Source organism: Microcebus murinus, unplaced genomic scaffold (genome assembly GCF_040939455.1).
Source record: "Microcebus murinus isolate Inina unplaced genomic scaffold, M.murinus_Inina_mat1.0 scaf079_hap2_Mmur4.0, whole genome shotgun sequence".
Classification (NCBI taxonomy): domain Eukaryota; kingdom Metazoa; phylum Chordata; class Mammalia; order Primates; family Cheirogaleidae; genus Microcebus; species Microcebus murinus.
Window position 1 is genome coordinate 528 of NW_027439025.1, and position 27,226 is coordinate 27,753.

At 64.0% G+C, this 27,226-nt stretch overlaps 8 pseudogenes; all 8 read left to right on the forward strand.

Moving 5' to 3' along the window:
- Positions 1-750: 750 nt before the first annotated feature.
- On the forward strand, positions 751-873 carry LOC142869469 (uncharacterized; annotated as a pseudogene).
- A 3,480-nt stretch (positions 874-4,353) lies between these two features.
- LOC142869460 (uncharacterized) lies at positions 4,354-4,476 on the forward strand (annotated as a pseudogene).
- Positions 4,477-7,957: 3,481 nt separating this feature from the next.
- Positions 7,958-8,080, forward strand: LOC142869470 (uncharacterized; annotated as a pseudogene).
- Positions 8,081-11,564: 3,484 nt separating this feature from the next.
- On the forward strand, positions 11,565-11,687 carry LOC142869471 (uncharacterized; annotated as a pseudogene).
- A 3,484-nt stretch (positions 11,688-15,171) lies between these two features.
- On the forward strand, positions 15,172-15,294 carry LOC142869472 (uncharacterized; annotated as a pseudogene).
- Positions 15,295-18,777: 3,483 nt separating this feature from the next.
- LOC142869473 (uncharacterized) lies at positions 18,778-18,900 on the forward strand (annotated as a pseudogene).
- A 3,480-nt stretch (positions 18,901-22,380) lies between these two features.
- Positions 22,381-22,503, forward strand: LOC142869461 (uncharacterized; annotated as a pseudogene).
- A 3,480-nt stretch (positions 22,504-25,983) lies between these two features.
- LOC142869462 (uncharacterized) lies at positions 25,984-26,106 on the forward strand (annotated as a pseudogene).
- The last annotated feature ends 1,120 nt before the right edge of the window (positions 26,107-27,226 follow it).

Here is a 27,226-nt window from a genome sequence, read left to right on the forward strand (position 1 = left end):
GCGAGTCCACACGCCAGGGTGGTCGGGGTCACATGCAGCCCCGGCCAGGCCCAGGCCCCTTGGACCGGGCCACAGGAGGACACAGAGGAGGGGTCCCGGCCCCCACGGTCGCGGTGCCGGCAGTTCTCCAAGGGCTTGGGCGTTTTCCAGAGGTAGGAGATGGAGGGGACTGATTTCTTCAGCGCCCCACAAACCACGCCACCCCACCCCACCCCACCCCACCCATGGGACACATCCCCAGAGAGAGATGCCCCATACACTCGCTCCCTCCCCTTGCGCTGTGCCCCAGCCCTGGCCCGGGGGGAATAGGCGGCAGCCCGCCCACAGGGCGGGGGGCACAGCTGAAGGGGTTGTGGGGGAGGGCGGCCCCTGGCTGGGGTCAAGGGCGAGCGCCCGGTGCCGGTGCGCGCGTGCGCAGTCAGCGGCGGCGACGCGCTGGGGGTGGGCAGCGGGTAGGTGAAGGAGGCCAGGCGAGGAGACGAGGGGGGCTGGGAGGGCTCCACCTTGGCGGGTCCAGCCGTGGAGGCGCATCTTGTGTGAGTGTGAGTGAGTGTGAGTGTGTGTGTGTGGAGAGAGAGACAGCCCCCCGCCCGGCCGCCCGGCCGGCCCGTCACCCCCGTCCCTCGGAGCCCGCCGGACCCGGCCGGCGAACTCAACAGGCCCGGCCGGGCGCGGGGCCTGGGGCGGGAGGAGGCGGCGGGGAAGCGCAGAGACGCTGGGATCTTGAGCGGGGCAGGGGCGCCCTCCGCCGTCTAGGGCCACACCACCCTGAACGCCCCCCGGTCTCCTCTGGTCTCGGAAGCTAAGCAGGGTCGGGCCTGGTTAGGACTTGGATGGGAGAAGACCGCCTGGGAATACCGGGTGCCGTAGGCTTCTTCTTCTTCTTTTTTTTTTTTTTTTTTGCCTCTTGTTCTGTCCCCTTTCTGGGAGCGCGGCGGCGGCCCGGGGTGGGGGTCACCCCCACCCTCAGCGCCCGCCGTGGGGTGCCTGGCGCCCCAGCCCGCACCGTGGGGCCTCCTCTGTCCCCAAGCCGCGACACCGCCGCCACGCGGCAGCATGCGTGGCATCTGGACTGTCAGGTCTCAGACCAAAGGTCTGCTCTGTGGGAACCGACACGCTGGAGGAAACCTTGAGAGTCTGAGAGGGAGGGAGTTCCAGAAGGAGGCCAGGATGTCATTTTGAGGGAGTATGGGACCAAGAACTCGTCCCGTTGCTTTTGGGGTTCTATGGGCTCCAGTAGGAATTCTTTGGTGGTGGCAGCTGATGTTGGGGGATCCGGAGTCACACCCAGACCTGCTCCACAGGCCTCCTTTTACTTTTCTCTTTGGAGTCGTTATTTTTAAAAAGTGTCTCTTACCTCTCTCTATTGCATTTTCTTTTCTCTCTCTTTCAAGCAGATGATGGGAGTACAAGTATTCAGGTGACATGTGTTGCCCGTGCCCCCCTCCCCCCTGTGTTCTTATTCCATTTACCTCTCATGTTGTTCCAGCGTATTGTGGGGCACCAATGTTAAGGTCGGGTACGTTGCCCTCTCCCAGCCTCCCCCCTCGGGTCAGAGCTTCAAGTGCGCCCATCCCCAGTCGGTGCGCACCCACCCCATTCCTAATGGAGGTGTATGCCCCTCCCCTCCCCCCACCCGCCCGACACCCACCCGATGATGAAGGTGATTCCTCTCTGTCCACTTAGGTGTCCATCCGTTCGTACCCATTTGCTGGTGAGCGCGCTCACGGGGCGCTCGTGTGTCATTCTTGGATACTTGGCTTACTGGAACGGGTTCCAGCTCTGGCCAGGAGAACACGAGAGGCGCCCTCTCACCGCTGCTCCTCACAGCCCAATGGGCACTCCGTGGTGTCCACCGCCCACATTTTATTAATGCACTCCTGGATGGATGGGCACTCGGGTCGCTTCCACATCTTTGCGATTGTGTGAATTGTGCCCTAACTGTCACCCTACCCTTACCCAGCCCGTGTCCTCTGCCCCTGCCTGACGCACTCCTCCCCGGCCAGGCCCAGGGCCCGTCACTGTCCCGGGCCCCCGCCTGACCGGCTCCTTCCCGCCCGGCCTGTCACCGTCCTCTGCCCCTGCCTGACATGCTCCTTCCCGCCCGTCCGGCCTCTCACCGTCCTCGGCCCCTGCCTGCCCGGCTCCCTCCGTCGCCTGGGCCTTCCCAAGGGCTTGGTGTGGACGCTGCTTCCAGGAAGCCCTCCAGAAACCCGGCAGCAGGGTGGCCGCAGCAGTCTCCAGCAGCCGTCCCTAAGTCGCGTGCGGGGCCCCCGCTGTGCCGCGGGGACCCAGCCTGGTGTCTTCCCTGAGGCCCTGCGGCTGCCGCTCCCCGCAAGGGAGAGTCGCGGAGGTGGGGACCGCCTCCTGATGGGGACGTACGACGCAGCTCTCCCACGTCGGATTCCGGGGCTCTCTGTCCTGCCCGAAGGCCCAGCTGGCCTGCGGGTCCTTAGAGTGGCAAAACATCCGAAAGCTGAGATTGAGGGTCGGTGGGGTGTCTGCGCTTTTGTGCTGGGCACCCAAGGGAGGCCCGGGGGCTGGCTGGACACGCGGTCTGCTGGGCGGGGGGGGGGGTTAGAGGAGCAACTGAATGCCCTTTGCACTTTGTAGCAAGAGTCTGAGGTGTCTCTGAGCCCTGTGCCATGTCGGGGGGGGCGGGGGGGGGGAAGAGGAGGAGGAGGAGGAGGTGGGAAGGGCCGGGGCCTGCAGCCGTGTTCCCGGGGTGGCAGGGCAAGTGCTTTCTTCCACAGGCTGCTTGGCCTGGGCTCCCTGCACCTGGGCCTTTGGAGACCGGCCCTGTGCTTGCCAACGCTTCCTGCAGGGACCCAGAGCTGGGAGGTTGCATCTCTCAGCCCTGGGTCGGGCAGAGCCCCAGCGGGCCATGCCCACCAACCTCTCTCAGCACCGGTCCCCCAGAAGGGCTCCTTGGGGACCAGGATTCTCTTGCGGTGACTCTTTAAGGTCTGGCCCCTGGATGGAGGGGCACCAGGAGTAGAGGAGCAGGAAGGGGAAGGGGGTGGCCATGCGAGGGGACACTTTGAGGCCAAGTCCCAGCTTCAGCCTGATCCTCCTGGGAACCCCGGGGTGTACGTCACACCTCCTGGTTGTCCCGCTCTGAGACAAGGAGCCGGGCTTCGCATTCCCACAGCAGCCAGTCGTGGGCTGAGGACACCTGGGGCGTTGGGAACTCCCTGGCTTCTCCTTGGTTTAACATCTGGAGCTGCTTGTGAATCGTGCCGCCACACACACCCGAGTGCAGGTGTCTTCCGCACAGACTGCGGGCCTCGCTCTTCTGAATGCCGCTAGCTGGCCACCCACCCACGGGTGAACCTGGTCAGGGTACTTTCTCTCAGGGGCAGACTCTTTTCCGGGCGGGCTACCGGTGTCTCTGTTTGCTCCTTTCTTTCTTCCATTTCGGGAAAGTCTTCCTTGCTGGGTGTGGAAATCTCCTATGCCTTCCCTCGCCTATTCTGTCAGCTTTCAAATTCTCTTTCAGTTGCCACCCTCACAGATGGATTAGGAAACTCTTTCCGGTGCACTCATTAGTGAAATGACCTCAAGGAAGCTGGAATCCAATATCTAATCGCCGATTTTTAGCGAGTCCACACGCCAGGGTGGTCGGGGTCCAATGCAGCCCCGGCCAGGCCCAGGCCCCTTGGACCGGGCCACAGGAGGACACAGAGGAGGGTCCCGGCCCCCACGGTCGCGGTGCCGGCAGTTCTCCAAGGGCTTGGGCGTTTTCCAGAGGTAGGAGATGGAGGGGACTGATTTCTTCAGCGCCCCACAAACCACGCCACCCCACCCCACCCCACCCCACCCATGGGACACATCCCCAGAGAGAGATGCCCCATACACTCGCTCCCCTCCCCCTTGCGCTGTGCCCCAGCCCTGGCCCGGGGGAATAGGCGGCAGCCCGCCCACAGGGCGGGGGGCACAGCTGAAAGGGGTTGTGGGGGAGGGCGGCCCCTGGCTGGGGTCAAAGGGCGAGCGCCCGGTGCCGGTGCGCGCGTGCGCAGTCAGCGGCGGCGACGCGCTGGGGGTGGGCAGCGGGTAGGTGAAGGAGGCCAGGCGAGGAGACGAGGGGGGCTGGGAGGGCTCCACCTTGGCGGGTCCAGCCGTGGAGGCGCATCTTGTGTGAGTGTGAGTGAGTGTGAGTGTGTGTGTGTGGAGAGAGAGACAGCCCCCCGCCCCGGCCGCCCGGCCCGGCCCGTCACCCCCGTCCCTCGGAGCCCGCCGGACCCGGCCGGCGAACTCAACAGGCCCGGCCGGGCGCGGGGCCTGGGGCGGGAGGAGGCGGCGGGGAAGCGCAGAGACGCTGGGATCTTGAGCGGGGCAGGGGCGCCCTCCGCCGTCTAGGGCCACACCACCCTGAACGCCCCCCGGTCTCCTCTGGTCTCGGAAGCTAAGCAGGGTCGGGCCTGGTTAGTACTTGGATGGGAGAAGACCGCCTGGGAATACCGGGTGCCGTAGGCTTCTTCTTCTTCTTTTTTTTTTTTTTTTGCCTCTTGTTCTGTCCCCTTTCTGGGAGCGCGGCGGCGGCCCGGGGTGGGGGTCACCCCCACCCTCAGCGCCCGCCGTGGGGTGCCTGGCGCCCCAGCCCGCACCGTGGGGCCTCCTCTTGTCCCAAGCCGCGACACCGCCGCCACGCGGCAGCATGCGTGGCATCTGGACTGTCAGGTCTCAGACCAAAGGTCTGCTCTGTGGGAACCGACACGCTGGAGGAAACCTTGAGAGTCTGAGAGGGGAGGGAGTTCCAGAAGGAGGCCAGGATGTCATTTTGAGGGAGTATGGGACCAGAACTCGTCCCGTTGCTTTTGGGGTTCTATGGGCTCCACGTAGGAATCTTTGGTGGTGGCAGCTGATGTTGGGGGATCCGGAGTCACACCCAGACCTGCTCCACAGGCCTCCTTTTACTTTTCTCTTTGGAGTCGTTATTTTTAAAAAGTGTCTCTTACCTCTCTCATTGCATTTTCTTTTCTCTCTCTTTTCAAGCAGATGATGGGAGTACAAGTATTCAGGTGACATGTGTTGCCCGTGCCCCCCTCCCCCCTGTGTTCTTATTCATTTACCTCTCATGTTGTTCCAGCGTATTGTGGGGGCACCAATGTTAAGGTCGGGTACGTTGCCCTCTCCCAGCCTCCCCCCTCGGGTCAGAGCTTCAAGTGCGCCCATCCCCCAGTCGGTGCGCACCCACCCCATTCCTAATGGAGGTGTATGCCCCTCCCCTCCCCCCACCCGCCCGACACCCACCCGATGATGAAGGTGATTCCTCTCTGTCCACTTAGGTGTCCATCCGTTCGTACCCATTTGCTGGTGAGCGCGCTCACGGGGCGCTCGTGTGTCCATTCTTGGGATACTTGGCTTACTGGAACGGGTTCCAGCTCTGGCCAGGAGAACACGAGAGGCGCCCTCTCACCGCTGCTCCTCACAGCCCAATGGCACTCCGTGGTGTCCACGCGCCACATTTTATTAATGCACTCCTGGATGGATGGGCACTCGGGTCGCTTCCACATCTTTGCGATTGTGTGAATTGTGCCCTAACTGTCACCCTAACCCTTACCCAGCCCGTGTCCTCTGCCCCTGCCTGACGCACTCCTCCCCGGCCAGGCCCAGGCCCGTCACTGTCCCGGGCCCCCGCCTGACCGGCTCCTTCCCGCCCGGCCTGTCACCGTCCTCTGCCCCTGCCTGACATGCTCCTTCCCGCCCGTCCGGCCTCTCACCGTCCTCGGCCCCTGCCTGACCGGCTCCTCCGTCGCCTGGGCCTTCCAAGGGCTTGGTGTGGACGCTGCTTCCAGGAAGCCCTCCAGAAACCCGGCAGCAGGGTGGCCGCAGCAGTCTCCAGCAGCCGTCCCTAAGTCGCGTGCGGGGCCCCCGCTGTGCCGCGGGGACCCAGCCTGGTGTCTTCCCTGAGGCCCTGCGGCTGCCGCTCCCCGCAAGGGGAGAGTCGCGGAGGTGGGGACCGCCTCCTGATGGGGACGTACACGCAGCTCTCCACGTCGGATTCCGGGGCTCTCTGTCCTGCCCGAAGGCCCAGCTGGCCTGCGGGTCCTTAGAGTGGCAAAAACATCCGAAAGCTGAGATTGAGGGTCCGGTGGGTGTCTGCGCTTTTGTGCTGGGCACCCCAGGGAGGCCCGGGGGCTGGCTGGACAACGCGGTCTGCTGGGCGGGGGGGGGGGGGTTAGAGGAGCAACTGATGCCCTTTGCACTTTGGGTAGCAAGAGTCTGAGGTGTCTCTGAGCCCTGTGCCATGTCGGGGGGGGGCGGGGGGGGGAAGAGGAGGAGGAGGAGGAGGTGGGAAGGGCCGGGGCCTGCAGCCGTGTTCCCGGGGTGGCAGGGCAAGTGGCTTCTTCCACAGGCTGCTTGGCCTGGGCTCCCTGCACCTGGGCCTTTGGAGGACCGGCCCTGTGCTTGCCAACGCTTCCTGCAGGGACCCAGAGCTGGGAGGTTGCATCTCTCAGCCCTGGGTCGGGCAGAGCCCCAGCGGGCCATGCCCACAACCTCTCTCAGCACCGGTCCCCCAGAAGGCTCCTTGGGGACCAGGATTCTCTTGCGGTGACTCTTTAAGGTCTGGCCCCTGGATGGAGGGGCACCAGGAGTAGAGGAGCAGGAAGGGGAAGGGGGTGGCCATGCGAGGGGACACTTTGAGGCCAAGTCCCAGCTTCAGCCTGATCCTCCTGGGAACCCCGGGGTGTACGTCACACCTCCTGGTTGTCCCGCTCTGAGACAAGGAGCCGGGCTTCGCATTCCCACAGCAGCCAGTCGTGGGCTGAGGACACCTGGGGCGTTGGGAACTCCCTGGCTTCTCCTTGGTTTAACATCTGGAGCTGCTTGTGAATCGTGCCGCCACACACACCCGAGTGCAGGTGTCTTCCGCACAGACTGCGGGCCTCGCTCTTCTGAATGCCGCTAGCTGGCCACCCACCCACGGGTGAACCTGGTCAGGGTACTTTCTCTCAGGGGCAGACTCTTTTCCGGGCGGGCTACCGGTGTCTCTGTTTGCTCCTTTCTTTCTTCCATTTCGGGAAAGTCTTCCTTGCTGGGTGTGGAAATCTCCTATGCCTTCCCTCGCCTATTCTGTCAGCTTTCAAATTCTCTTTCAGTTGCCACCCTCACAGATGGATTAGGAAACTCTTTCCGGTGCACTCATTAGTGAAATGACCTCAAGGAAGCTGGAATCCAATATCTAATCGCCGATTTTTAGCGAGTCCACACGCCAGGGTGGTCGGGGTCCAATGCAGCCCCGGCCAGGCCCAGGCCCCTTGGACCGGGCCACAGGAGGACACAGAGGAGGGTCCCGGCCCCCACGGTAGCGGTGCCGGCAGTTCTCCAAGGGCTTGGGCGTTTTCCAGAGGTAGGAGATGGAGGGGACTGATTTCTTCAGCGCCCCACAAACCACGCCACCCCACCCCACCCCACCCCACCCATGGGACACATCCCCAGAGAGAGATGCCCCATACACTCGCTCCCCTCCCCCTTGCGCTGTGCCCCAGCCCTGGCCCGGGGGAATAGGCGGCAGCCCGCCCACAGGGCGGGGGGCACAGCTGAAAGGGGTTGTGGGGGAGGGCGGCCCCTGGCTGGGGTCAAAGGGCGAGCGCCCGGTGCCGGTGCGCGCGTGCGCAGTCAGCGGCGGCGACGCGCTGGGGGTGGGCAGCGGGTAGGTGAAGGAGGCCAGGCGAGGAGACGAGGGGGGCTGGGAGGGCTCCACCTTGGCGGGTCCAGCCGTGGAGGCGCATCTTGTGTGAGTGTGAGTGAGTGTGAGTGTGTGTGTGTGGAGAGAGAGACAGCCCCCCGCCCCGGCCGCCCGGCCCGGCCCGTCACCCCCGTCCCTCGGAGCCCGCCGGACCCGGCCGGCGAACTCAACAGGCCCGGCCGGGCGCGGGGCCTGGGGCGGGAGGAGGCGGCGGGGAAGCGCAGAGACGCTGGGATCTTGAGCGGGGCAGGGGCGCCCTCCGCCGTCTAGGGCCACACCACCCTGAACGCCCCCCGGTCTCCTCTGGTCTCGGAAGCTAAGCAGGGTCGGGCCTGGTTAGTACTTGGATGGGAGAAGACCGCCTGGGAATACCGGGTGCCGTAGGCTTCTTCTTCTTCTTTTTTTTTTTTTTTTGCCTCTTGTTCTGTCCCCTTTCTGGGAGCGCGGCGGCGGCCCGGGGTGGGGGTCACCCCCACCCTCAGCGCCCGCCGTGGGGTGCCTGGCGCCCCAGCCCGCACCGTGGGGCCTCCTCTTGTCCCAAGCCGCGACACCGCCGCCACGCGGCAGCATGCGTGGCATCTGGACTGTCAGGTCTCAGACCAAAGGTCTGCTCTGTGGGAACCGACACGCTGGAGGAAACCTTGAGAGTCTGAGAGGGGAGGGAGTTCCAGAAGGAGGCCAGGATGTCATTTTGAGGGAGTATGGGACCAGAACTCGTCCCGTTGCTTTTGGGGTTCTATGGGCTCCACGTAGGAATCTTTGGTGGTGGCAGCTGATGTTGGGGGATCCGGAGTCACACCCAGACCTGCTCCACAGGCCTCCTTTTACTTTTCTCTTTGGAGTCGTTATTTTTAAAAAGTGTCTCTTACCTCTCTCATTGCATTTTCTTTTCTCTCTCTTTTCAAGCAGATGATGGGAGTACAAGTATTCAGGTGACATGTGTTGCCCGTGCCCCCCTCCCCCCTGTGTTCTTATTCATTTACCTCTCATGTTGTTCCAGCGTATTGTGGGGGCACCAATGTTAAGGTCGGGTACGTTGCCCTCTCCCAGCCTCCCCCCTCGGGTCAGAGCTTCAAGTGCGCCCATCCCCCAGTCGGTGCGCACCCACCCCATTCCTAATGGAGGTGTATGCCCCTCCCCTCCCCCCACCCGCCCGACACCCACCCGATGATGAAGGTGATTCCTCTCTGTCCACTTAGGTGTCCATCCGTTCGTACCCATTTGCTGGTGAGCGCGCTCACGGGGCGCTCGTGTGTCCATTCTTGGGATACTTGGCTTACTGGAACGGGTTCCAGCTCTGGCCAGGAGAACACGAGAGGCGCCCTCTCACCGCTGCTCCTCACAGCCCAATGGCACTCCGTGGTGTCCACGCGCCACATTTTATTAATGCACTCCTGGATGGATGGGCACTCGGGTCGCTTCCACATCTTTGCGATTGTGTGAATTGTGCCCTAACTGTCACCCTAACCCTTACCCAGCCCGTGTCCTCTGCCCCTGCCTGACGCACTCCTCCCCGGCCAGGCCCAGGCCCGTCACTGTCCCGGGCCCCCGCCTGACCGGCTCCTTCCCGCCCGGCCTGTCACCGTCCTCTGCCCCTGCCTGACATGCTCCTTCCCGCCCGTCCGGCCTCTCACCGTCCTCGGCCCCTGCCTGACCGGCTCCTCCGTCGCCTGGGCCTTCCAAGGGCTTGGTGTGGACGCTGCTTCCAGGAAGCCCTCCAGAAACCCGGCAGCAGGGTGGCCGCAGCAGTCTCCAGCAGCCGTCCCTAAGTCGCGTGCGGGGCCCCCGCTGTGCCGCGGGGACCCAGCCTGGTGTCTTCCCTGAGGCCCTGCGGCTGCCGCTCCCCGCAAGGGGAGAGTCGCGGAGGTGGGGACCGCCTCCTGATGGGGACGTACACGCAGCTCTCCACGTCGGATTCCGGGGCTCTCTGTCCTGCCCGAAGGCCCAGCTGGCCTGCGGGTCCTTAGAGTGGCAAAAACATCCGAAAGCTGAGATTGAGGGTCCGGTGGGTGTCTGCGCTTTTGTGCTGGGCACCCCAGGGAGGCCCGGGGGCTGGCTGGACAACGCGGTCTGCTGGGCGGGGGGGGGGGTTAGAGGAGCAACTGATGCCCTTTGCACTTTGGGTAGCAAGAGTCTGAGGTGTCTCTGAGCCCTGTGCCATGTCGGGGGGGGGGGGGGGCGGGGGGGGAAGAGGAGGAGGAGGAGGAGGTGGGAAGGGCCGGGGCCTGCAGCCGTGTTCCCGGGGTGGCAGGGCAAGTGGCTTCTTCCACAGGCTGCTTGGCCTGGGCTCCCTGCACCTGGGCCTTTGGAGGACCGGCCCTGTGCTTGCCAACGCTTCCTGCAGGGACCCAGAGCTGGGAGGTTGCATCTCTCAGCCCTGGGTCGGGCAGAGCCCCAGCGGGCCATGCCCACAACCTCTCTCAGCACCGGTCCCCCAGAAGGCTCCTTGGGGACCAGGATTCTCTTGCGGTGACTCTTTAAGGTCTGGCCCCTGGATGGAGGGGCACCAGGAGTAGAGGAGCAGGAAGGGGAAGGGGGTGGCCATGCGAGGGGACACTTTGAGGCCAAGTCCCAGCTTCAGCCTGATCCTCCTGGGAACCCCGGGGTGTACGTCACACCTCCTGGTTGTCCCGCTCTGAGACAAGGAGCCGGGCTTCGCATTCCCACAGCAGCCAGTCGTGGGCTGAGGACACCTGGGGCGTTGGGAACTCCCTGGCTTCTCCTTGGTTTAACATCTGGAGCTGCTTGTGAATCGTGCCGCCACACACACCCGAGTGCAGGTGTCTTCCGCACAGACTGCGGGCCTCGCTCTTCTGAATGCCGCTAGCTGGCCACCCACCCACGGGAGAACCTGGTCAGGGTACTTTCTCTCAGGGGCAGACTCTTTTCCGGGCGGGCTACCGGTGTCTCTGTTTGCTCGTTTCTTTCTTCCATTTCGGGAAAGTCTTCCTTGCTGGGTGTGGAAATCTCCTATGCCTTCCCTCGCCTATTCTGTCAGCTTTCAAATTCTCTTTCAGTTGCCACCCTCACAGATGGATTAGGAAACTCTTTCCGGTGCACTCATTAGTGAAATGACCTCAAGGAAGCTGGAATCCAATATCTAATCGCCGATTTTTAGCGAGTCCACACGCCAGGGTGGTCGGGGTCCAATGCAGCCCCGGCCAGGCCCAGGCCCCTTGGACCGGGCCACAGGAGGACACAGAGGAGGGTCCCGGCCCCCACGGTCGCGGTGCCGGCAGTTCTCCAAGGGCTTGGGCGTTTTCCAGAGGTAGGAGATGGAGGGGACTGATTTCTTCAGCGCCCCACAAACCACGCCACCCCACCCCACCCCACCCCACCCATGGGACACATCCCCAGAGAGAGATGCCCCATACACTCGCTCCCCTCCCCCTTGCGCTGTGCCCCAGCCCTGGCCCGGGGGAATAGGCGGCAGCCCGCCCACAGGGCGGGGGGCACAGCTGAAAGGGGTTGTGGGGGAGGGCGGCCCCTGGCTGGGGTCAAAGGGCGAGCGCCCGGTGCCGGTGCGCGCGTGCGCAGTCAGCGGCGGCGACGCGCTGGGGGTGGGCAGCGGGTAGGTGAAGGAGGCCAGGCGAGGAGACGAGGGGGGCTGGGAGGGCTCCACCTTGGCGGGTCCAGCCGTGGAGGCGCATCTTGTGTGAGTGTGAGTGAGTGTGAGTGTGTGTGTGTGGAGAGAGAGACAGCCCCCCGCCCCGGCCGCCCGGCCCGGCCCGTCACCCCCGTCCCTCGGAGCCCGCCGGACCCGGCCGGCGAACTCAACAGGCCCGGCCGGGCGCGGGGCCTGGGGCGGGAGGAGGCGGCGGGGAAGCGCAGAGACGCTGGGATCTTGAGCGGGGCAGGGGCGCCCTCCGCCGTCTAGGGCCACACCACCCTGAACGCCCCCCGGTCTCCTCTGGTCTCGGAAGCTAAGCAGGGTCGGGCCTGGTTAGTACTTGGATGGGAGAAGACCGCCTGGGAATACCGGGTGCCGTAGGCTTCTTCTTCTTCTTTTTTTTTTTTTTTTTGCCTCTTGTTCTGTCCCCTTTCTGGGAGCGCGGCGGCGGCCCGGGGTGGGGGTCACCCCCACCCTCAGCGCCCGCCGTGGGGTGCCTGGCGCCCCAGCCCGCACCGTGGGGCCTCCTCTTGTCCCAAGCCGCGACACCGCCGCCACGCGGCAGCATGCGTGGCATCTGGACTGTCAGGTCTCAGACCAAAGGTCTGCTCTGTGGGAACCGACACGCTGGAGGAAACCTTGAGAGTCTGAGAGGGGAGGGAGTTCCAGAAGGAGGCCAGGATGTCATTTTGAGGGAGTATGGGACCAGAACTCGTCCCGTTGCTTTTGGGGTTCTATGGGCTCCACGTAGGAATCTTTGGTGGTGGCAGCTGATGTTGGGGGATCCGGAGTCACACCCAGACCTGCTCCACAGGCCTCCTTTTACTTTTCTCTTTGGAGTCGTTATTTTTAAAAAGTGTCTCTTACCTCTCTCATTGCATTTTCTTTTCTCTCTCTTTTCAAGCAGATGATGGGAGTACAAGTATTCAGGTGACATGTGTTGCCCGTGCCCCCCTCCCCCCTGTGTTCTTATTCATTTACCTCTCATGTTGTTCCAGCGTATTGTGGGGGCACCAATGTTAAGGTCGGGTACGTTGCCCTCTCCCAGCCTCCCCCCTCGGGTCAGAGCTTCAAGTGCGCCCATCCCCCAGTCGGTGCGCACCCACCCCATTCCTAATGGAGGTGTATGCCCCTCCCCTCCCCCCACCCGCCCGACACCCACCCGATGATGAAGGTGATTCCTCTCTGTCCACTTAGGTGTCCATCCATTCGTACCCATTTGCTGGTGAGCGCGCTCACGGGGCGCTCGTGTGTCCATTCTTGGGATACTTGGCTTACTGGAACGGGTTCCAGCTCTGGCCAGGAGAACACGAGAGGCGCCCTCTCACCGCTGCTCCTCACAGCCCAATGGCACTCCGTGGTGTCCACGCGCCACATTTTATTAATGCACTCCTGGATGGATGGGCACTCGGGTCGCTTCCACATCTTTGCGATTGTGTGAATTGTGCCCTAACTGTCACCCTAACCCTTACCCAGCCCGTGTCCTCTGCCCCTGCCTGACGCACTCCTCCCCGGCCAGGCCCAGGCCCGTCACTGTCCCGGGCCCCCGCCTGACCGGCTCCTTCCCGCCCGGCCTGTCACCGTCCTCTGCCCCTGCCTGACATGCTCCTTCCCGCCCGTCCGGCCTCTCACCGTCCTCGGCCCCTGCCTGACCGGCTCCTCCGTCGCCTGGGCCTTCCAAGGGCTTGGTGTGGACGCTGCTTCCAGGAAGCCCTCCAGAAACCCGGCAGCAGGGTGGCCGCAGCAGTCTCCAGCAGCCGTCCCTAAGTCGCGTGCGGGGCCCCCGCTGTGCCGCGGGGACCCAGCCTGGTGTCTTCCCTGAGGCCCTGCGGCTGCCGCTCCCCGCAAGGGGAGAGTCGCGGAGGTGGGGACCGCCTCCTGATGGGGACGTACACGCAGCTCTCCACGTCGGATTCCGGGGCTCTCTGTCCTGCCCGAAGGCCCAGCTGGCCTGCGGGTCCTTAGAGTGGCAAAAACATCCGAAAGCTGAGATTGAGGGTCCGGTGGGTGTCTGCGCTTTTGTGCTGGGCACCCCAGGGAGGCCCGGGGGCTGGCTGGACAACGCGGTCTGCTGGGCGGGGGGGGGGGGGTTAGAGGAGCAACTGATGCCCTTTGCACTTTGGGTAGCAAGAGTCTGAGGTGTCTCTGAGCCCTGTGCCATGTCGGGGGGGGGCGGGGGGGGGGGAAGAGGAGGAGGAGGAGGAGGTGGGAAGGGCCGGGGCCTGCAGCCGTGTTCCCGGGGTGGCAGGGCAAGTGGCTTCTTCCACAGGCTGCTTGGCCTGGGCTCCCTGCACCTGGGCCTTTGGAGGACCGGCCCTGTGCTTGCCAACGCTTCCTGCAGGGACCCAGAGCTGGGAGGTTGCATCTCTCAGCCCTGGGTCGGGCAGAGCCCCAGCGGGCCATGCCCACAACCTCTCTCAGCACCGGTCCCCCAGAAGGCTCCTTGGGGACCAGGATTCTCTTGCGGTGACTCTTTAAGGTCTGGCCCCTGGATGGAGGGGCACCAGGAGTAGAGGAGCAGGAAGGGGAAGGGGGTGGCCATGCGAGGGGACACTTTGAGGCCAAGTCCCAGCTTCAGCCTGATCCTCCTGGGAACCCCGGGGTGTACGTCACACCTCCTGGTTGTCCCGCTCTGAGACAAGGAGCCGGGCTTCGCATTCCCACAGCAGCCAGTCGTGGGCTGAGGACACCTGGGGCGTTGGGAACTCCCTGGCTTCTCCTTGGTTTAACATCTGGAGCTGCTTGTGAATCGTGCCGCCACACACACCCGAGTGCAGGTGTCTTCCGCACAGACTGCGGGCCTCGCTCTTCTGAATGCCGCTAGCTGGCCACCCACCCACGGGTGAACCTGGTCAGGGTACTTTCTCTCAGGGGCAGACTCTTTTCCGGGCGGGCTACCGGTGTCTCTGTTTGCTCCTTTCTTTCTTCCATTTCGGGAAAGTCTTCCTTGCTGGGTGTGGAAATCTCCTATGCCTTCCCTCGCCTATTCTGTCAGCTTTCAAATTCTCTTTCAGTTGCCACCCTCACAGATGGATTAGGAAACTCTTTCCGGTGCACTCATTAGTGAAATGACCTCAAGGAAGCTGGAATCCAATATCTAATCGCCGATTTTTAGCGAGTCCACACGCCAGGGTGGTCGGGGTCCAATGCAGCCCCGGCCAGGCCCAGGCCCCTTGGACCGGGCCACAGGAGGACACAGAGGAGGGTCCCGGCCCCCACGGTCGCGGTGCCGGCAGTTCTCCAAGGGCTTGGGCGTTTTCCAGAGGTAGGAGATGGAGGGGACTGATTTCTTCAGCGCCCCACAAACCACGCCACCCCACCCCACCCCACCCCACCCATGGGACACATCCCCAGAGAGAGATGCCCCATACACTCGCTCCCCTCCCCCTTGCGCTGTGCCCCAGCCCTGGCCCGGGGGAATAGGCGGCAGCCCGCCCACAGGGCGGGGGGCACAGCTGAAAGGGGTTGTGGGGGAGGGCGGCCCCTGGCTGGGGTCAAAGGGCGAGCGCCCGGTGCCGGTGCGCGCGTGCGCAGTCAGCGGCGGCGACGCGCTGGGGGTGGGCAGCGGGTAGGTGAAGGAGGCCAGGCGAGGAGACGAGGGGGGCTGGGAGGGCTCCACCTTGGCGGGTCCAGCCGTGGAGGCGCATCTTGTGTGAGTGTGAGTGAGTGTGAGTGTGTGTGTGTGGAGAGAGAGACAGCCCCCCGCCCCGGCCGCCCGGCCCGGCCCGTCACCCCCGTCCCTCGGAGCCCGCCGGACCCGGCCGGCGAACTCAACAGGCCCGGCCGGGCGCGGGGCCTGGGGCGGGAGGAGGCGGCGGGGAAGCGCAGAGACGCTGGGATCTTGAGCGGGGCAGGGGCGCCCTCCGCCGTCTAGGGCCACACCACCCTGAACGCCCCCCGGTCTCCTCTGGTCTCGGAAGCTAAGCAGGGTCGGGCCTGGTTAGTACTTGGATGGGAGAAGACCGCCTGGGAATACCGGGTGCCGTAGGCTTCTTCTTCTTCTTTTTTTTTTTTTTTTGCCTCTTGTTCTGTCCCCTTTCTGGGAGCGCGGCGGCGGCCCGGGGTGGGGGTCACCCCCACCCTCAGCGCCCGCCGTGGGGTGCCTGGCGCCCCAGCCCGCACCGTGGGGCCTCCTCTTGTCCCAAGCCGCGACACCGCCGCCACGCGGCAGCATGCGTGGCATCTGGACTGTCAGGTCTCAGACCAAAGGTCTGCTCTGTGGGAACCGACACGCTGGAGGAAACCTTGAGAGTCTGAGAGGGGAGGGAGTTCCAGAAGGAGGCCAGGATGTCATTTTGAGGGAGTATGGGACCAGAACTCGTCCCGTTGCTTTTGGGGTTCTATGGGCTCCACGTAGGAATCTTTGGTGGTGGCAGCTGATGTTGGGGGATCCGGAGTCACACCCAGACCTGCTCCACAGGCCTCCTTTTACTTTTCTCTTTGGAGTCGTTATTTTTAAAAAGTGTCTCTTACCTCTCTCATTGCATTTTCTTTTCTCTCTCTTTTCAAGCAGATGATGGGAGTACAAGTATTCAGGTGACATGTGTTGCCCGTGCCCCCCTCCCCCCTGTGTTCTTATTCATTTACCTCTCATGTTGTTCCAGCGTATTGTGGGGGCACCAATGTTAAGGTCGGGTACGTTGCCCTCTCCCAGCCTCCCCCCTCGGGTCAGAGCTTCAAGTGCGCCCATCCCCCAGTCGGTGCGCACCCACCCCATTCCTAATGGAGGTGTATGCCCCTCCCCTCCCCCCACCCGCCCGACACCCACCCGATGATGAAGGTGATTCCTCTCTGTCCACTTAGGTGTCCATCCGTTCGTACCCATTTGCTGGTGAGCGCGCTCACGGGGCGCTCGTGTGTCCATTCTTGGGATACTTGGCTTACTGGAACGGGTTCCAGCTCTGGCCAGGAGAACACGAGAGGCGCCCTCTCACCGCTGCTCCTCACAGCCCAATGGCACTCCGTGGTGTCCACGCGCCACATTTTATTAATGCACTCCTGGATGGATGGGCACTCGGGTCGCTTCCACATCTTTGCGATTGTGTGAATTGTGCCCTAACTGTCACCCTAACCCTTACCCAGCCCGTGTCCTCTGCCCCTGCCTGACGCACTCCTCCCCGGCCAGGCCCAGGCCCGTCACTGTCCCGGGCCCCCGCCTGACCGGCTCCTTCCCGCCCGGCCTGTCACCGTCCTCTGCCCCTGCCTGACATGCTCCTTCCCGCCCGTCCGGCCTCTCACCGTCCTCGGCCCCTGCCTGACCGGCTCCTCCGTCGCCTGGGCCTTCCAAGGGCTTGGTGTGGACGCTGCTTCCAGGAAGCCCTCCAGAAACCCGGCAGCAGGGTGGCCGCAGCAGTCTCCAGCAGCCGTCCCTAAGTCGCGTGCGGGGCCCCCGCTGTGCCGCGGGGACCCAGCCTGGTGTCTTCCCTGAGGCCCTGCGGCTGCCGCTCCCCGCAAGGGGAGAGTCGCGGAGGTGGGGACCGCCTCCTGATGGGGACGTACACGCAGCTCTCCACGTCGGATTCCGGGGCTCTCTGTCCTGCCCGAAGGCCCAGCTGGCCTGCGGGTCCTTAGAGTGGCAAAAACATCTGAAAGCTGAGATTGAGGGTCCGGTGGGTGTCTGCGCTTTTGTGCTGGGCACCCCAGGGAGGCCCGGGGGCTGGCTGGACAACGCGGTCTGCTGGGCGGGGGGGGGGGGGGTTAGAGGAGCAACTGATGCCCTTTGCACTTTGGGTAGCAAGAGTCTGAGGTGTCTCTGAGCCCTGTGCCATGTCGGGGGGGGGCGGGGGGGGGGAAGAGGAGGAGGAGGAGGAGGTGGGAAGGGCCGGGGCCTGCAGCCGTGTTCCCGGGGTGGCAGGGCAAGTGGCTTCTTCCACAGGCTGCTTGGCCTGGGCTCCCTGCACCTGGGCCTTTGGAGGACCGGCCCTGTGCTTGCCAACGCTTCCTGCAGGGACCCAGAGCTGGGAGGTTGCATCTCTCAGCCCTGGGTCGGGCAGAGCCCCAGCGGGCCATGCCCACAACCTCTCTCAGCACCGGTCCCCCAGAAGGCTCCTTGGGGACCAGGATTCTCTTGCGGTGACTCTTTAAGGTCTGGCCCCTGGATGGAGGGGCACCAGGAGTAGAGGAGCAGGAAGGGGAAGGGGGTGGCCATGCGAGGGGACACTTTGAGGCCAAGTCCCAGCTTCAGCCTGATCCTCCTGGGAACCCCGGGGTGTACGTCACACCTCCTGGTTGTCCCGCTCTGAGACAAGGAGCCGGGCTTCGCATTCCCACAGCAGCCAGTCGTGGGCTGAGGACACCTGGGGCGTTGGGAACTCCCTGGCTTCTCCTTGGTTTAACATCTGGAGCTGCTTGTGAATCGTGCCGCCACACACACCCGAGTGCAGGTGTCTTCCGCACAGACTGCGGGCCTCGCTCTTCTGAATGCCGCTAGCTGGCCACCCACCCACGGGTGAACCTGGTCAGGGTACTTTCTCTCAGGGGCAGACTCTTTTCCGGGCGGGCTACCGGTGTCTCTGTTTGCTCCTTTCTTTCTTCCATTTCGGGAAAGTCTTCCTTGCTGGGTGTGGAAATCTCCTATGCCTTCCCTCGCCTATTCTGTCAGCTTTCAAATTCTCTTTCAGTTGCCACCCTCACAGATGGATTAGGAAACTCTTTCCGGTGCACTCATTAGTGAAATGACCTCAAGGAAGCTGGAATCCAATATCTAATCGCCGATTTTTAGCGAGTCCACACGCCAGGGTGGTCGGGGTCCAATGCAGCCCCGGCCAGGCCCAGGCCCCTTGGACCGGGCCACAGGAGGACACAGAGGAGGGTCCCGGCCCCCACGGTAGCGGTGCCGGCAGTTCTCCAAGGGCTTGGGCGTTTTCCAGAGGTAGGAGATGGAGGGGACTGATTTCTTCAGCGCCCCACAAACCACGCCACCCCACCCCACCCCACCCCACCCATGGGACACATCCCCAGAGAGAGATGCCCCATACACTCGCTCCCCTCCCCCTTGCGCTGTGCCCCAGCCCTGGCCCGGGGGAATAGGCGGCAGCCCGCCCACAGGGCGGGGGGCACAGCTGAAAGGGGTTGTGGGGGAGGGCGGCCCCTGGCTGGGGTCAAAGGGCGAGCGCCCGGTGCCGGTGCGCGCGTGCGCAGTCAGCGGCGGCGACGCGCTGGGGGTGGGCAGCGGGTAGGTGAAGGAGGCCAGGCGAGGAGACGAGGGGGGCTGGGAGGGCTCCACCTTGGCGGGTCCAGCCGTGGAGGCGCATCTTGTGTGAGTGTGAGTGAGTGTGAGTGTGTGTGTGTGGAGAGAGAGACAGCCCCCCGCCCCGGCCGCCCGGCCCGGCCCGTCACCCCCGTCCCTCGGAGCCCGCCGGACCCGGCCGGCGAACTCAACAGGCCCGGCCGGGCGCGGGGCCTGGGGCGGGAGGAGGCGGCGGGGAAGCGCAGAGACGCTGGGATCTTGAGCGGGGCAGGGGCGCCCTCCGCCGTCTAGGGCCACACCACCCTGAACGCCCCCCGGTCTCCTCTGGTCTCGGAAGCTAAGCAGGGTCGGGCCTGGTTAGTACTTGGATGGGAGAAGACCGCCTGGGAATACCGGGTGCCGTAGGCTTCTTCTTCTTCTTTTTTTTTTTTTTTGCCTCTTGTTCTGTCCCCTTTCTGGGAGCGCGGCGGCGGCCCGGGGTGGGGGTCACCCCCACCCTCAGCGCCCGCCGTGGGGTGCCTGGCGCCCCAGCCCGCACCGTGGGGCCTCCTCTTGTCCCAAGCCGCGACACCGCCGCCACGCGGCAGCATGCGTGGCATCTGGACTGTCAGGTCTCAGACCAAAGGTCTGCTCTGTGGGAACCGACACGCTGGAGGAAACCTTGAGAGTCTGAGAGGGGAGGGAGTTCCAGAAGGAGGCCAGGATGTCATTTTGAGGGAGTATGGGACCAGAACTCGTCCCGTTGCTTTTGGGGTTCTATGGGCTCCACGTAGGAATCTTTGGTGGTGGCAGCTGATGTTGGGGGATCCGGAGTCACACCCAGACCTGCTCCACAGGCCTCCTTTTACTTTTCTCTTTGGAGTCGTTATTTTTAAAAAGTGTCTCTTACCTCTCTCATTGCATTTTCTTTTCTCTCTCTTTTCAAGCAGATGATGGGAGTACAAGTATTCAGGTGACATGTGTTGCCCGTGCCCCCCTCCCCCCTGTGTTCTTATTCATTTACCTCTCATGTTGTTCCAGCGTATTGTGGGGGCACCAATGTTAAGGTCGGGTACGTTGCCCTCTCCCAGCCTCCCCCCTCGGGTCAGAGCTTCAAGTGCGCCCATCCCCCAGTCGGTGCGCACCCACCCCATTCCTAATGGAGGTGTATGCCCCTCCCCTCCCCCCACCCGCCCGACACCCACCCGATGATGAAGGTGATTCCTCTCTGTCCACTTAGGTGTCCATCCGTTCGTACCCATTTGCTGGTGAGCGCGCTCACGGGGCGCTCGTGTGTCCATTCTTGGGATACTTGGCTTACTGGAACGGGTTCCAGCTCTGGCCAGGAGAACACGAGAGGCGCCCTCTCACCGCTGCTCCTCACAGCCCAATGGCACTCCGTGGTGTCCACGCGCCACATTTTATTAATGCACTCCTGGATGGATGGGCACTCGGGTCGCTTCCACATCTTTGCGATTGTGTGAATTGTGCCCTAACTGTCACCCTAACCCTTACCCAGCCCGTGTCCTCTGCCCCTGCCTGACGCACTCCTCCCCGGCCAGGCCCAGGCCCGTCACTGTCCCGGGCCCCCGCCTGACCGGCTCCTTCCCGCCCGGCCTGTCACCGTCCTCTGCCCCTGCCTGACATGCTCCTTCCCGCCCGTCCGGCCTCTCACCGTCCTCGGCCCCTGCCTGACCGGCTCCTCCGTCGCCTGGGCCTTCCAAGGGCTTGGTGTGGACGCTGCTTCCAGGAAGCCCTCCAGAAACCCGGCAGCAGGGTGGCCGCAGCAGTCTCCAGCAGCCGTCCCTAAGTCGCGTGCGGGGCCCCCGCTGTGCCGCGGGGACCCAGCCTGGTGTCTTCCCTGAGGCCCTGCGGCTGCCGCTCCCCGCAAGGGGAGAGTCGCGGAGGTGGGGACCGCCTCCTGATGGGGACGTACACGCAGCTCTCCACGTCGGATTCCGGGGCTCTCTGTCCTGCCCGAAGGCCCAGCTGGCCTGCGGGTCCTTAGAGTGGCAAAAACATCCGAAAGCTGAGATTGAGGGTCCGGTGGGTGTCTGCGCTTTTGTGCTGGGCACCCCAGGGAGGCCCGGGGGCTGGCTGGACAACGCGGTCTGCTGGGCGGGGGGGGGGGTTAGAGGAGCAACTGATGCCCTTTGCACTTTGGGTAGCAAGAGTCTGAGGTGTCTCTGAGCCCTGTGCCATGTCGGGGGGGGGGGGCGGGGGGGGAAGAGGAGGAGGAGGAGGAGGTGGGAAGGGCCGGGGCCTGCAGCCGTGTTCCCGGGGTGGCAGGGCAAGTGGCTTCTTCCACAGGCTGCTTGGCCTGGGCTCCCTGCACCTGGGCCTTTGGAGGACCGGCCCTGTGCTTGCCAACGCTTCCTGCAGGGACCCAGAGCTGGGAGGTTGCATCTCTCAGCCCTGGGTCGGGCAGAGCCCCAGCGGGCCATGCCCACAACCTCTCTCAGCACCGGTCCCCCAGAAGGCTCCTTGGGGACCAGGATTCTCTTGCGGTGACTCTTTAAGGTCTGGCCCCTGGATGGAGGGGCACCAGGAGTAGAGGAGCAGGAAGGGGAAGGGGGTGGCCATGCGAGGGGACACTTTGAGGCCAAGTCCCAGCTTCAGCCTGATCCTCCTGGGAACCCCGGGGTGTACGTCACACCTCCTGGTTGTCCCGCTCTGAGACAAGGAGCCGGGCTTCGCATTCCCACAGCAGCCAGTCGTGGGCTGAGGACACCTGGGGCGTTGGGAACTCCCTGGCTTCTCCTTGGTTTAACATCTGGAGCTGCTTGTGAATCGTGCCGCCACACACACCCGAGTGCAGGTGTCTTCCGCACAGACTGCGGGCCTCGCTCTTCTGAATGCCGCTAGCTGGCCACCCACCCACGGGAGAACCTGGTCAGGGTACTTTCTCTCAGGGGCAGACTCTTTTCCGGGTGGGCTACCGGTGTCTCTGTTTGCTCCTTTCTTTCTTCCATTTCGGGAAAGTCTTCCTTGCTGGGTGTGGAAATCTCCTATGCCTTCCCTCGCCTATTCTGTCAGCTTTCAAATTCTCTTTCAGTTGCCACCCTCACAGATGGATTAGGAAACTCTTTCCGGTGCACTCATTAGTGAAATGACCTCAAGGAAGCTGGAATCCAATATCTAATCGCCGATTTTTAGCGAGTCCACACGCCAGGGTGGTCGGGGTCCAATGCAGCCCCGGCCAGGCCCAGGCCCCTTGGACCGGGCCACAGGAGGACACAGAGGAGGGTCCCGGCCCCCACGGTCGCGGTGCCGGCAGTTCTCCAAGGGCTTGGGCGTTTTCCAGAGGTAGGAGATGGAGGGGACTGATTTCTTCAGCGCCCCACAAACCACGCCACCCCACCCCACCCCACCCCACCCATGGGACACATCCCCAGAGAGAGATGCCCCATACACTCGCTCCCCTCCCCCTTGCGCTGTGCCCCAGCCCTGGCCCGGGGGAATAGGCGGCAGCCCGCCCACAGGGCGGGGGGCACAGCTGAAAGGGGTTGTGGGGGAGGGCGGCCCCTGGCTGGGGTCAAAGGGCGAGCGCCCGGTGCCGGTGCGCGCGTGCGCAGTCAGCGGCGGCGACGCGCTGGGGGTGGGCAGCGGGTAGGTGAAGGAGGCCAGGCGAGGAGACGAGGGGGGCTGGGAGGGCTCCACCTTGGCGGGTCCAGCCGTGGAGGCGCATCTTGTGTGAGTGTGAGTGAGTGTGAGTGTGTGTGTGTGGAGAGAGAGACAGCCCCCCGCCCCGGCCGCCCGGCCCGGCCCGTCACCCCCGTCCCTCGGAGCCCGCCGGACCCGGCCGGCGAACTCAACAGGCCCGGCCGGGCGCGGGGCCTGGGGCGGGAGGAGGCGGCGGGGAAGCGCAGAGACGCTGGGATCTTGAGCGGGGCAGGGGCGCCCTCCGCCGTCTAGGGCCACACCACCCTGAACGCCCCCCGGTCTCCTCTGGTCTCGGAAGCTAAGCAGGGTCGGGCCTGGTTAGTACTTGGATGGGAGAAGACCGCCTGGGAATACCGGGTGCCGTAGGCTTCTTCTTCTTCTTTTTTTTTTTTTTTTGCCTCTTGTTCTGTCCCCTTTCTGGGAGCGCGGCGGCGGCCCGGGGTGGGGGTCACCCCCACCCTCAGCGCCCGCCGTGGGGTGCCTGGCGCCCCAGCCCGCACCGTGGGGCCTCCTCTTGTCCCAAGCCGCGACACCGCCGCCACGCGGCAGCATGCGTGGCATCTGGACTGTCAGGTCTCAGACCAAAGGTCTGCTCTGTGGGAACCGACACGCTGGAGGAAACCTTGAGAGTCTGAGAGGGGAGGGAGTTCCAGAAGGAGGCCAGGATGTCATTTTGAGGGAGTATGGGACCAGAACTCGTCCCGTTGCTTTTGGGGTTCTATGGGCTCCACGTAGGAATCTTTGGTGGTGGCAGCTGATGTTGGGGGATCCGGAGTCACACCCAGACCTGCTCCACAGGCCTCCTTTTACTTTTCTCTTTGGAGTCGTTATTTTTAAAAAGTGTCTCTTACCTCTCTCATTGCATTTTCTTTTCTCTCTCTTTTCAAGCAGATGATGGGAGTACAAGTATTCAGGTGACATGTGTTGCCCGTGCCCCCCTCCCCCCTGTGTTCTTATTCATTTACCTCTCATGTTGTTCCAGCGTATTGTGGGGGCACCAATGTTAAGGTCGGGTACGTTGCCCTCTCCCAGCCTCCCCCCTCGGGTCAGAGCTTCAAGTGCGCCCATCCCCCAGTCGGTGCGCACCCACCCCATTCCTAATGGAGGTGTATGCCCCTCCCCTCCCCCCACCCGCCCGACACCCACCCGATGATGAAGGTGATTCCTCTCTGTCCACTTAGGTGTCCATCCGTTCGTACCCATTTGCTGGTGAGCGCGCTCACGGGGCGCTCGTGTGTCCATTCTTGGGATACTTGGCTTACTGGAACGGGTTCCAGCTCTGGCCAGGAGAACACGAGAGGCGCCCTCTCACCGCTGCTCCTCACAGCCCAATGGCACTCCGTGGTGTCCACGCGCCACATTTTATTAATGCACTCCTGGATGGATGGGCACTCGGGTCGCTTCCACATCTTTGCGATTGTGTGAATTGTGCCCTAACTGTCACCCTAACCCTTACCCAGCCCGTGTCCTCTGCCCCTGCCTGACGCACTCCTCCCCGGCCAGGCCCAGGCCCGTCACTGTCCCGGGCCCCCGCCTGACCGGCTCCTTCCCGCCCGGCCTGTCACCGTCCTCTGCCCCTGCCTGACATGCTCCTTCCCGCCCGTCCGGCCTCTCACCGTCCTCGGCCCCTGCCTGACCGGCTCCTCCGTCGCCTGGGCCTTCCAAGGGCTTGGTGTGGACGCTGCTTCCAGGAAGCCCTCCAGAAACCCGGCAGCAGGGTGGCCGCAGCAGTCTCCAGCAGCCGTCCCTAAGTCGCGTGCGGGGCCCCCGCTGTGCCGCGGGGACCCAGCCTGGTGTCTTCCCTGAGGCCCTGCGGCTGCCGCTCCCCGCAAGGGGAGAGTCGCGGAGGTGGGGACCGCCTCCTGATGGGGACGTACACGCAGCTCTCCACGTCGGATTCCGGGGCTCTCTGTCCTGCCCGAAGGCCCAGCTGGCCTGCGGGTCCTTAGAGTGGCAAAAACATCCGAAAGCTGAGATTGAGGGTCCGGTGGGTGTCTGCGCTTTTGTGCTGGGCACCCCAGGGAGGCCCGGGGGCTGGCTGGACAACGCGGTCTGCTGGGCGGGGGGGGGGGGTTAGAGGAGCAACTGATGCCCTTTGCACTTTGGGTAGCAAGAGTCTGAGGTGTCTCTGAGCCCTGTGCCATGTCGGGGGGGGGCGGGGGGGGGAAGAGGAGGAGGAGGAGGAGGTGGGAAGGGCCGGGGCCTGCAGCCGTGTTCCCGGGGTGGCAGGGCAAGTGGCTTCTTCCACAGGCTGCTTGGCCTGGGCTCCCTGCACCTGGGCCTTTGGAGGACCGGCCCTGTGCTTGCCAACGCTTCCTGCAGGGACCCAGAGCTGGGAGGTTGCATCTCTCAGCCCTGGGTCGGGCAGAGCCCCAGCGGGCCATGCCCACAACCTCTCTCAGCACCGGTCCCCCAGAAGGCTCCTTGGGGACCAGGATTCTCTTGCGGTGACTCTTTAAGGTCTGGCCCCTGGATGGAGGGGCACCAGGAGTAGAGGAGCAGGAAGGGGAAGGGGGTGGCCATGCGAGGGGACACTTTGAGGCCAAGTCCCAGCTTCAGCCTGATCCTCCTGGGAACCCCGGGGTGTACGTCACACCTCCTGGTTGTCCCGCTCTGAGACAAGGAGCCGGGCTTCGCATTCCCACAGCAGCCAGTCGTGGGCTGAGGACACCTGGGGCGTTGGGAACTCCCTGGCTTCTCCTTGGTTTAACATCTGGAGCTGCTTGTGAATCGTGCCGCCACACACACCCGAGTGCAGGTGTCTTCCGCACAGACTGCGGGCCTCGCTCTTCTGAATGCCGCTAGCTGGCCACCCACCCACGGGAGAACCTGGTCAGGGTACTTTCTCTCAGGGGCAGACTCTTTTCCGGGCGGGCTACCGGTGTCTCTGTTTGCTCCTTTCTTTCTTCCATTTCGGGAAAGTCTTCCTTGCTGGGTGTGGAAATCTCCTATGCCTTCCCTCGCCTATATTCTGTCAGCTTTCAAATTCTCTTTCAGTTGCCACCCTCACAGATGGATTAGGAAACTCTTTCCGGTGCACTCATTAGTGAAATGACCTCAAGGAAGCTGGAATCCAATATCTAATCGCCGATTTTTAGCGAGTCCACACGCCAGGGTGGTCGGGGTCCAATGCAGCCCCGGCCAGGCCCAGGCCCCTTGGACCGGGCCACAGGAGGACACAGAGGAGGGTCCCGGCCCCCACGGTCGCGGTGCCGGCAGTTCTCCAAGGGCTTGGGCGTTTTCCAGAGGTAGGAGATGGAGGGGACTGATTTCTTCAGCGCCCCACAAACCACGCCACCCCACCCCACCCCACCCCACCCATGGGACACATCCCCAGAGAGAGATGCCCCATACACTCGCTCCCCTCCCCCTTGCGCTGTGCCCCAGCCCTGGCCCGGGGGAATAGGCGGCAGCCCGCCCACAGGGCGGGGGGCACAGCTGAAAGGGGTTGTGGGGGAGGGCGGCCCTGGCTGGGGTCAAAGGGCGAGCGCCCGGTGCCGGTGCGCGCGTGCGCAGTCAGCGGCGGCGACGCGCTGGGGGTGGGCAGCGGGTAGGTGAAGGAGGCCAGGCGAGGAGACGAGGGGGGCTGGGAGGGCTCCACCTTGGCGGGTCCAGCCGTGGAGGCGCATCTTGTGTGAGTGTGAGTGAGTGTGAGTGTGTGTGTGTGGAGAGAGAGACAGCCCCCCGCCCCGGCCGCCCGGCCCGGCCCGTCACCCCCGTCCCTCGGAGCCCGCCGGACCCGGCCGGCGAACTCAACAGGCCCGGCCGGGCGCGGGGCCTGGGGCGGGAGGAGGCGGCGGGGAAGCGCAGAGACGCTGGGATCTTGAGCGGGGCAGGGCGCCCTCCGCCGTCTAGGGCCACACCACCCTGAACGCCCCCCGGTCTCCTCTGGTCTCGGAAGCTAAGCAGGGTCGGGCCTGGTTAGTACTTGGATGGGAGAAGACCGCCTGGGAATACCGGGTGCCGTAGGCTTCTTCTTCTTCTTTTTTTTTTTTTTTTGCCTCTTGTTCTGTCCCCTTTCTGGGAGCGCGGCGGCGGCCCGGGGTGGGGGTCACCCCCACCCTCAGCGCCCGCCGTGGGGTGCCTGGCGCCCCAGCCCGCACCGTGGGGCCTCCTCTTGTCCCAAGCCGCGACACCGCCGCCACGCGGCAGCATGCGTGGCATCTGGACTGTCAGGTCTCAGACCAAAGGTCTGCTCTGTGGGAACCGACACGCTGGAGGAAACCTTGAGAGTCTGAGAGGGGAGGGAGTTCCAGAAGGAGGCCAGGATGTCATTTTGAGGGAGTATGGGACCAGAACTCGTCCCGTTGCTTTTGGGGTTCTATGGGCTCCACGTAGGAATCTTTGGTGGTGGCAGCTGATGTTGGGGGATCCGGAGTCACACCCAGACCTGCTCCACAGGCCTCCTTTTACTTTTCTCTTTGGAGTCGTTATTTTTAAAAAGTGTCTCTTACCTCTCTCATTGCATTTTCTTTTCTCTCTCTTTTCAAGCAGATGATGGGAGTACAAGTATTCAGGTGACATGTGTTGCCCGTGCCCCCCTCCCCCCTGTGTTCTTATTCATTTACCTCTCATGTTGTTCCAGCGTATTGTGGGGGCACCAATGTTAAGGTCGGGTACGTTGCCCTCTCCCAGCCTCCCCCCTCGGGTCAGAGCTTCAAGTGCGCCCATCCCCCAGTCGGTGCGCACCCACCCCATTCCTAATGGAGGTGTATGCCCCTCCCCTCCCCCCACCCGCCCGACACCCACCCGATGATGAAGGTGATTCCTCTCTGTCCACTTAGGTGTCCATCCGTTCGTACCCATTTGCTGGTGAGCGCGCTCACGGGGCGCTCGTGTGTCCATTCTTGGGATACTTGGCTTACTGGAACGGGTTCCAGCTCTGGCCAGGAGAACACGAGAGGCGCCCTCTCACCGCTGCTCCTCACAGCCCAATGGCACTCCGTGGTGTCCACGCGCCACATTTTATTAATGCACTCCTGGATGGATGGGCACTCGGGTCGCTTCCACATCTTTGCGATTGTGTGAATTGTGCCCTAACTGTCACCCTAACCCTTACCCAGCCCGTGTCCTCTGCCCCTGCCTGACGCAC